We start from the raw sequence: 9,287 nt of genomic DNA on the forward strand, positions 1-9,287 counted from the left end.
CAATCAAAACAACGCGGCTCACGTCGTTTCCTTAAACTGCCCGTTGTCGGGACCGTAGGGTGTCTTTGCTGCCATTCGCTTACAGCATCACGTATTACCCTCTGCCTCTTCTGCTGGGAGGCTGTTCCACTTATCTACCACCCTCTCAGTAAAGTAAAACTTCCATCCCATCTCAGTCTCTGTCCCTCTAGTGTTAGATTCGGGTCTCTGGCAACTTTTCTCCTTCTTTACTTTGTTAAATCTCTTTAGACACACAGAGCTGTGAGGGGTCTCCCATCACCCCCTGTATCCGGGTCCCTTCTCACCCCGTGTCCCCTGTATCCGGGTCCCCCCTCACTCCGTGTCCCCTGTATCCGGGTCCCCCCTCACCCCGTGTCCCCTTTATCCGGGTCCCTTATCACCCCGTGCCCCCTGTGTCCGTGTCCCCTCTCACCCCGTGTCCCCTGTATCCGGGTCCCCTCTCACCCCGTGCCCCCTGTGTCCGTGTCCCCTCTCACCCCGTGTCCCCTGTATCCGGGTCCCCTCTCACTTAGTGTCCCCTGTATCCGGGTCCCCCCTCACCCCGTGTCCCCTGTATCCGGGTCCCTTCTCACCCCGTGTCCCCTGTGTCCGTGTCCCCTCTCACCCCGTGTCCCCTGTATCCGGGTCCCCTCTCACCCCGTGCCCCCTGTGTCCGTGTCCCCTCTCACCCCGTGTCCCCTGTATCCGGGTCCCCTCTCACTTAGTGTCCCCTGTGTCCGTGTCCCCTCTCACCCTGTGTCCCCTGTGTCCGGGTCCCCTCTCACCCCGTGTCCCCTGTGTCCGGGTCCCCTCTCACCCCGTGTCCCCTGTATCCGGGTCCCCTCTCACTTAGTGTCCCCTGTATCCGGGCCCCGCTCACCCCGTGTCCCCTGTATCCCGGTCCCCCTTCAACCCGTGCCCCCCCTTACCCCTCGTGCCCTGTATCTGGGTCCCCCCTCACCCCGTGTCCCCTGTATCCGGTCTCCACTCTCCTGCGCCCCGTTCTGCTGGTGTAGGCGCCCCGTTCTCCTGTTACAGGTACCTGTTCTCCGGCTCCTGTAGCTGTTGCTGCTCTGTTGCTAGGAGACGGCGGACTTCGGTTTAACCAATCATAGCGCGGTCGCTGGCCACGCAGTGGGTGGTAGAGGATTGGAGGTGAAAACCCCGGCAACCAATCAGAGCGCGGGGCAGCCGAAACTGAGCTCGTTTAGTGAGCGTTATAACTCCCAGTAGGCTCAGCTATAGCTGGCGTTTCCTTTCGCTCTTACCCACTGCCCCAGCGGCTGCTCGGTGACGGCTCCTCCCCCAGTCAGGGGCAGATTCTCAGGGTTTTTACCCCAATTTCGGGGTAAGAATCTGCCGCAAAGGGGCAGATTCTTGGGGGTTTTACCTCAGTCACGGGGTAAGGGGGCAGATTATTAGGGTTTTTACCCCAGTCTCTGGGTAAAGGGGCTAGATTCTCAGGGTTTTACCCCAGTCTTGGGGTAAATGGGCAGATTCTCAGGATATTTACCCCAGTTTAGGGGTGCAGGGGCAGATTCTCGAGGTCTTTACCCCAGTTTCAGGGTGAAGGGGCAGATTCTCGGGGGTTTTACCCCAGTCTCTGGGTAAAGGTGCAGATTCTTAGGGTTTTACCCCAGTCTCGGGTTAAAGGGGCAGATTCTCGGGGTCGCATATGCTTGATATTCTCTAAAAGATATATTGAAGGGTTAATACCCCGGGGGTATTCGGGGGGCTTCGCATTAACCCATACCGCCTCATGCGCAGCCCACGTGGCAGCCATGGCTGTAGTTTTTGCCTCTACGATGAATGTTATGGGGGCAATTGGGGCAAAAGTGCCACCTTTACATTGACAGGCGCCCTTTTAATAACCCTGGAGTGGGGCGTCAACGGAGAACCACAAAGCCTGCCGGCAGATCGGCCCCATCCGGCCCCCGTTTGGTCGCCCGTTTCTCCTGCTGTAATGACTCAAACCCTAATCAGTCGTTGGTCCGGAGCCGTATGTCTATTCCATGCATGTTTAAATCCCCTCAACCACCTCTTCTGGGAGGCTGTTCCACTCTGCATTCCATCTCAGCCTCTGACCCTCTTGTTTTAGATTCTGGCCCTTTTTTATATATATATATATTTCTCCTCCTTTGAAATAAACTCCTCTCCTGCCCTTAAACCCTGAGACACCCCCCTTTTTGTTTTGCTCAGCTACCCTTTTTGGGGTAAATACTTGTTATTGAGGGTTATTGAGCGATGGAGGGTAACATTGGCTGTTGGCTACAGATTGTCTGAGCCGGAATTCCGAGATTTTTAAACCCCTTAATGCCTTAAAAAGGATAAAAAGAATCAAGTTTAAAGCAGGGATGCAACTCCTATCACTCCAGCCGTTATGCATAAATAGAATACCCTGATAAATATGATACCCCAATGCATACCGATAAGTACCCCAATAAAAAAGACAGCCCAATAAATACCCTGATAAATAAAAAAAACAATAAAGAACAGCCCAATAAGTAATAAATACCCCGATAAATAAGCACTATAAGCAGGTGTATGTATATATATATATATGTACACGTGTATGCGGGTGTATGGATATATATATATATGTACACGTGTATGCGGGTGTATGGATATATATATATATGTACACGTGTATGCGGGTGTATGGATATATATATATATGTACACGTGTATGCGGGTGTATGGATATATATATATATATATGTACACGTGTATGCGGGTGTATGGATATATATATATATGTACACGTGTATGCGGGTGTATGGATATATATATATGTACACGTGTATGCGGGTGTATGGATATATATATATATGTACACATGTATGCGGGTGTATGGATATATATATATATGTACACGTGTATGCGGGTGTATGGATATATATATATATGTACACGTGTATGCGGGTGTATGGATATATATATATATGTACACGTGTATGCGGGTGTATGGATATATATATATATATATGTATATGTACACGTGTATGCGGGTGTATGGATATATATATGTATGTACGCGTGTATGCGGGTGTATGGATATATATATATATGTACACGTGTATGTGGGTGTATGGATATATATATATATATATATATGTACACGTGTATGCGGGTGTATGGATATATATATATATATATGTATATGTACACGTGTATGCGGGTGTATGGATATATATATATATGTACACGTGTATGTGGGTGTATGGATATATATATATATATATGTACACGTGTATGCGGGTGTATGGATATATATATATATGTACACGTGTATGCGGGTGTATGGATATATATATATATATATATATGTACACGTGTATGCAGGTGTATGGATATATATATATATGTACACGTGTATGCGGGTGTATGGATATATATATATATGTACACGTGTATGCGGGTGTATGGATATATATATATATATATATATATATATGTACACATGTATGCGGGTGTATGGATATATATATATATGTACACGTGTATGCGGGTGTATGGATATATATATATATGTACACGTGTATGCGGGTGTATGGATATATATATATATGTACACGTGTATGCAGGTGTATGTATATATATATATATATGTACACGTGTATGCGGGTGTATGGATATATATATATATATATGTACACGTGTATGCGGGTGTATGGATATATATATATATATGTATATGTACACGTGTATGCGGGTGTATAGATATATATATATGTATATGTACACATGTATGCGGGTGTATGGATATATATATATATATGTACACGTGTATGCAGGTGTATGGATATATATATATATGTACACGTGTATGCGGGTGTATGGATATATATATATATGTACACGTGTATGCAGGTGTATGTATATATATATATATATGTACACGTGTATGCGGGTGTATGGATATATATATATATATATATGTACACGTGTATGCGGGTGTATGGATATATATATATATATGTATATGTACACGTGTATGCGGGTGTATAGATATATATATATGTATATGTACACATGTATGCGGGTGTATGGATATATATATATGTACACGTGTATGCGGGTGTATGGATATATATATATATGTACACGTGTATGCAGGTGTATGTATATATATATATATATGTACACGTGTATGCGGGTGTATGGATATATATATATATATATATGTACACGTGTATGCGGGTGTATGGATATATATATATATATGTATATGTACACGTGTATGCGGGTGTATAGATATATATATATGTATATGTACACATGTATGCGGGTGTATGGATATATATATATATATGTACACGTGTATGCAGGTGTATGGATATATATATATATGTACACGTGTATGCGGGTGTATGGATATATATATATATGTACACGTGTATGCAGGTGTATGTATATATATATATATATGTACACGTGTATGCGGGTGTATGGATATATATATATATATATATGTACACGTGTATGCGGGTGTATGGATATATATATATATATGTATATGTACACGTGTATGCGGGTGTATAGATATATATATATGTATATGTACACATGTATGCGGGTGTATGGATATATATATATGTACACGTGTATGCGGGTGTATGGATATATATATATATATATGTACACGTGTATGCGGGTGTATGGATATATATATATATATATGTACACGTGTATGCGGGTGTATGGATATATATATATATATGTACACGTGTATGCGGGTGTATGGATATATATATATGTACACGTGTATGGATATATATATATATATGTACACATGTATGCGGGTGTATGGATATATATATATGTATATGTACACGTGTATGCGGGTGTATGGATAGATATATATATGTACACGTGTATGCAGGTGAATGGATGTACATGTGTGTAGAGGTGCATATGTATGAATTAATAGACCAGGGGGGTCCAACCTGCGGCCCTCCAGCTGCTGCAGGACTACATCTCCCATCCTCCTCAGCCGGGCCCTTCGCTGAAAGAGCATTATGGGAGATGTAGTCTTGCAGCAGCTGGGGGGCCGCAGGTTGGACACCCCTGTATTAGACCCTTTTTTCTTAGTTAGATCAGCATGCATGGGGGGTGGGGGGGTAATGAGAAATGTTTGGGAAACCTTTTGTTTAGATAGGATTTATATGGGCGATGGGGGGAGGGGCGGAGGTAATACAGGTGGGTTTTCCAATGGAATAGATTGTAAAATACCCGGCGTGTCGATGATCGGGGCAGGAGATCTGTGGCTGCTCTGCCCCACGATTGTAAAGACCCCAGAGGATGGCGAAAGGGTAACTGCGGCAGCCACAGGGTCCAAGCAGGGATCCCCCCAGTAGACCTAATTGGGACCCTCTAATGTATCGAGGGACAGGTAGTGGAGAGAGGGGAGTGCGTTTTCATGAAGTAGGAACACCAAAAACCTGGAGCCCTCAAGGACGGTAATCATGAACACGCATGTTTCAATCTTGTAACTAGGAACTTATATGTATATGTTGTGTGCCAATGAAAGTGGGGATTATTGTTATTTGTCTTGTTTTGTATTTGGAACGTTCCAGTAAAAATTTGTCTCGTGGATTCTTTGATATTCTGTTGTTGTTTCCAAAATATTCTGTTGCGTTCTGGAAGGACCGGAAGCCGGTGTGTGTGTGTGTGTGTGGGGGGGGTATCGGGGAATATTCCATAGGTGTATCCATACATCCGTTCACCTGGATAAGGGGAGTTACTGGAGCTAGAAAACACATTCTCTGAACACATGTTGTCATTTCATGGATGCGCGTTTGGATGTATCTGTTTTATAAGCACATAGCACATTTGTAAGCCTTTTTTTTTTGTGGTATGCTGTAGATAACGTAATTTGGCCCTGGTGGCCAAATACCTGCATGTAGAATGCCAAATACCCCTGGCATTGTCTGCTTTACAGAAATATATACCTTTGTGGGCGTTTTTGTTTTATTTGTTTAAAATTAGAGTTGCAGTCCCATCTAATGTAAAAATTGAACGGCTTTGTATAAAGTAATGTACACCTTATAGTATGTTGCCTATATGTGCTGGGAAAGTATGGAAAATCTATATAAATCAGGTATTTCTGAAATCAGGACACCTGAATTGATAAATCTGGATGGAATTTTCTGCCACTTTACCTAATTTTGTGAGGATTCAGAGGGAAAATTTAACAAAAATAGGTGTTTTCTAATTTTTGCTAGTTTTTACTAAATTTCTAATTCTAAATTTTCAGCTAATCAAAATAAAGCTCTATCTCTCAAAAAATAATATATAGTTTACATGGGTGCACTATTCACAGGAAAAGAGAATCATCGCTGAACCGACATAGCGCAAAAATGGCAAAATTGCTCCGGGACTTGAGGTACCAAAAACCCCTGGGATTGAAGGGGTTAAAAGAAAACTTAAAACACGATAAAGAAAAAAAAAAACAAAACAATAAACAGCCCTATAAATTAAAAAGCAGCCCATTAATTAATAACCCGATAAACAGCCCAATAAACATCCCGATAAGTAAAAAAAACACCCAATAAATAATATGCAGATAAACAAATTAAAAAACAGCCCAATAAATACCCCGATAAATAAAAATATGCCCTATAAATAATACGCAAATAAATAAATTAAAAAAAACAGCCCAATAAATATCCCGATAAATAAAAAAAATGCCCTATAAATAATACGCAAATAAAAAAAAACAGCCCAATAAATACCACAATAAATTAAAAAAAAAAACAGCCCAATAAATAAAAAATAGCCCAATAAGCTCAGAAACCGAGTATTTGCTTTTCTCTGTCCCGACCTACAGTTCTATTAACCCCTTCGTGACAAAGGCTGATTTTACTTTTTGTACCCTTCGTGACAATGGCCTTTTTAACATTTCTGCGCTGCTCGTGTTTAGCTGTAATTTTCTTCTTTCCCGTTTACTGAACCCACACACATTAAATATTGTTTTTTTCAGGACAAGAAGGGCTTTCTTTAGATGACATTGTTTTGATTGTATCATATTATTTACTATTAAAAAAAGTATAAAATATGGTGAAACATTTAGAAAAAAATGACTTTTTCTAACTTTTAGTTGAAAAATCTTTTACTCATCTATAAAAGGTAATGAAAAAACCTGCTAAATAGATTCTACTATTTGTCCTGAGTTTAGAAATACCCAATGTTTTTATGTTTTTTTGCTTTTTTCTACCCATTATGGGGCAATAAGTACAGGTAGCGTTTTGCTATTTCAAAGCCATTTTTTCCAAATCTGGTAATTCTTCCCCCCATGTGCCATTTCGGGTATCTTTGAACCCGGCCAATGCAATTTACCCCATCAAGTCATATATTTTTGAAAACTAGACAGCCCAGGGTATTCCAGATGCTAGTATTTTAACTCTTTCCATGCACCATATCTACCACCAGTCTTTGTCAAACTTTATGGTAGTCATTTTTTTGCATTTGTTTTGTCACACACATTTTACTTCAGGTATGAATTAAAATGTTCTCGTTTATGTCACTATCACAAAACACCCCAATATGTGTTCAGCAACATCTCCTGAGCGCAGCGATACCCCACATGAATGATTTTGCCTGGCTGTTTGGGGGCAAAAGGGCCACATTTGGGGCATGCGCATTTTTCAATGTTGAACTTTGGCATTTGGGGATCCACTGCCCATGCCCTATTTGGTACATCTTTGAGCCGGGCCATTTCAGTGTGCCCAATAAACCCATATATTTTTGAAAACTACACACCCCAGGGTATTTCAAATGCTAGTATTTTAACTCTTTCCATGCACCATATCTACCACCAGTCTTTGTCAAACTTTGTGGTAGTCATTTTTTTGCATTTGTTTTGTCACACACATTTTACTTCAGGTATTAATTAAAAAGTTCTGGTATATGTCACTATCATAAAACACCCCAATATGTGTTCAGCAACATCTCCTGAGTACATAGATACCTCACATGAATGATTTTGCCTGGCTGTTTGGGGGCAAAAGGGCCACATTTGGGGCATGCGCATTTTTCTCTGGAGCGGTCACAGCCCATCAAAAGGTAAGTGTTTGGTGTCGCTGGATGCCTCCTGATCGAGGCATTCCAGCGACACCATCTAAGTTTAGGAGGCGATCGTCGATCGCCTCCTAAACGCTTTTAAAACGGGCGTCCGCCGCCATACAAAGTATGGCGGTTGTTGACGCCACGTGGAGGGGCCAGAGATGGCCCCTTCGTGCCGATCGCGGCGTTGCTGAATGCCTCGAGGTCGAGGCATTCAGCAACGTTTTTTGGGTGCAGAAAGCGAAAGTAGATCGCTTTCTGCACCCGTTTAAAGACGTGCCGGTCCTGGCACGTCAATTGTCGTAAAGCACATGCTTTTACGTGCCGTGCCAGGACCGGCAATTGTCATCAAGGGGTTAAAGACGTGCCGGCCATGGCACGTCAATTGTCGTAAAGCAAATGCTTTTCCGTGTCGTGCCAGGACCGGCAATTGTCGTTAAGGGGTTAAATAAAAACACGGCACAGAGATTTTCATTGTTTTGTTTTTTTTAAAGGAAAAAAAAATATATAAACACAAACATTTTCAAATTGAAATTTCAATTTTCACATTTATACGAGGTCTTGAGAGATTTATAATTTACAAACCTAAAAAGAATCTTTAAATAGTAAACACAGTCGTCGCACGAGAGGACGCGGTACGAACACATCAACGGGTTTAACCGGCAACGCCGTCGGCGACACGGAGGGGGCGGAGTCTCAACCAGTCATTGAATAATCCGCCGTATCGATCCATTGATTGATTATATATTTAGGGACGATATACCTTAAAATGGAACAAAAAATTAAAAGAAATTAAAAAAAAAAAAATTTCATTTACAAAATGTGATTGGTCGATTTCATAATTTGCCTAAAATAAAAATTTTGAACAAAAAAATAAAAATGCAGATTCCCCCCTCCCCACACTTGACCTAAAAAGTTAAGGCATTCTGCAAAAAAAATAAAATAAAAATATATATATAAATAACCCAGAAACAGCAAAAAAAAAAAAAATGCGGCAAAAAAAATTCTCACGGTCGGACGATTATATCGCCCCTCCCCCGATAAGCTCCGTTATCAATATTATTAATTTACATTTTAATACCAGTGACCGCACTTGGTGGCCTCCAAGTGTACCCTGTCCAACATGGCGCATGGGTTTAGATACACTCTTCATACAAGCACGGAGGTTAAAAGAAAGTTCTAGACAAAAAGAAAGAAAATCGGCACGCCGTGACTTCCCACCA

Source organism: Spea bombifrons, chromosome 3 (assembly GCF_027358695.1).
Source record: "Spea bombifrons isolate aSpeBom1 chromosome 3, aSpeBom1.2.pri, whole genome shotgun sequence".
NCBI classification, from domain to species: domain Eukaryota; kingdom Metazoa; phylum Chordata; class Amphibia; order Anura; family Pelobatidae; genus Spea; species Spea bombifrons.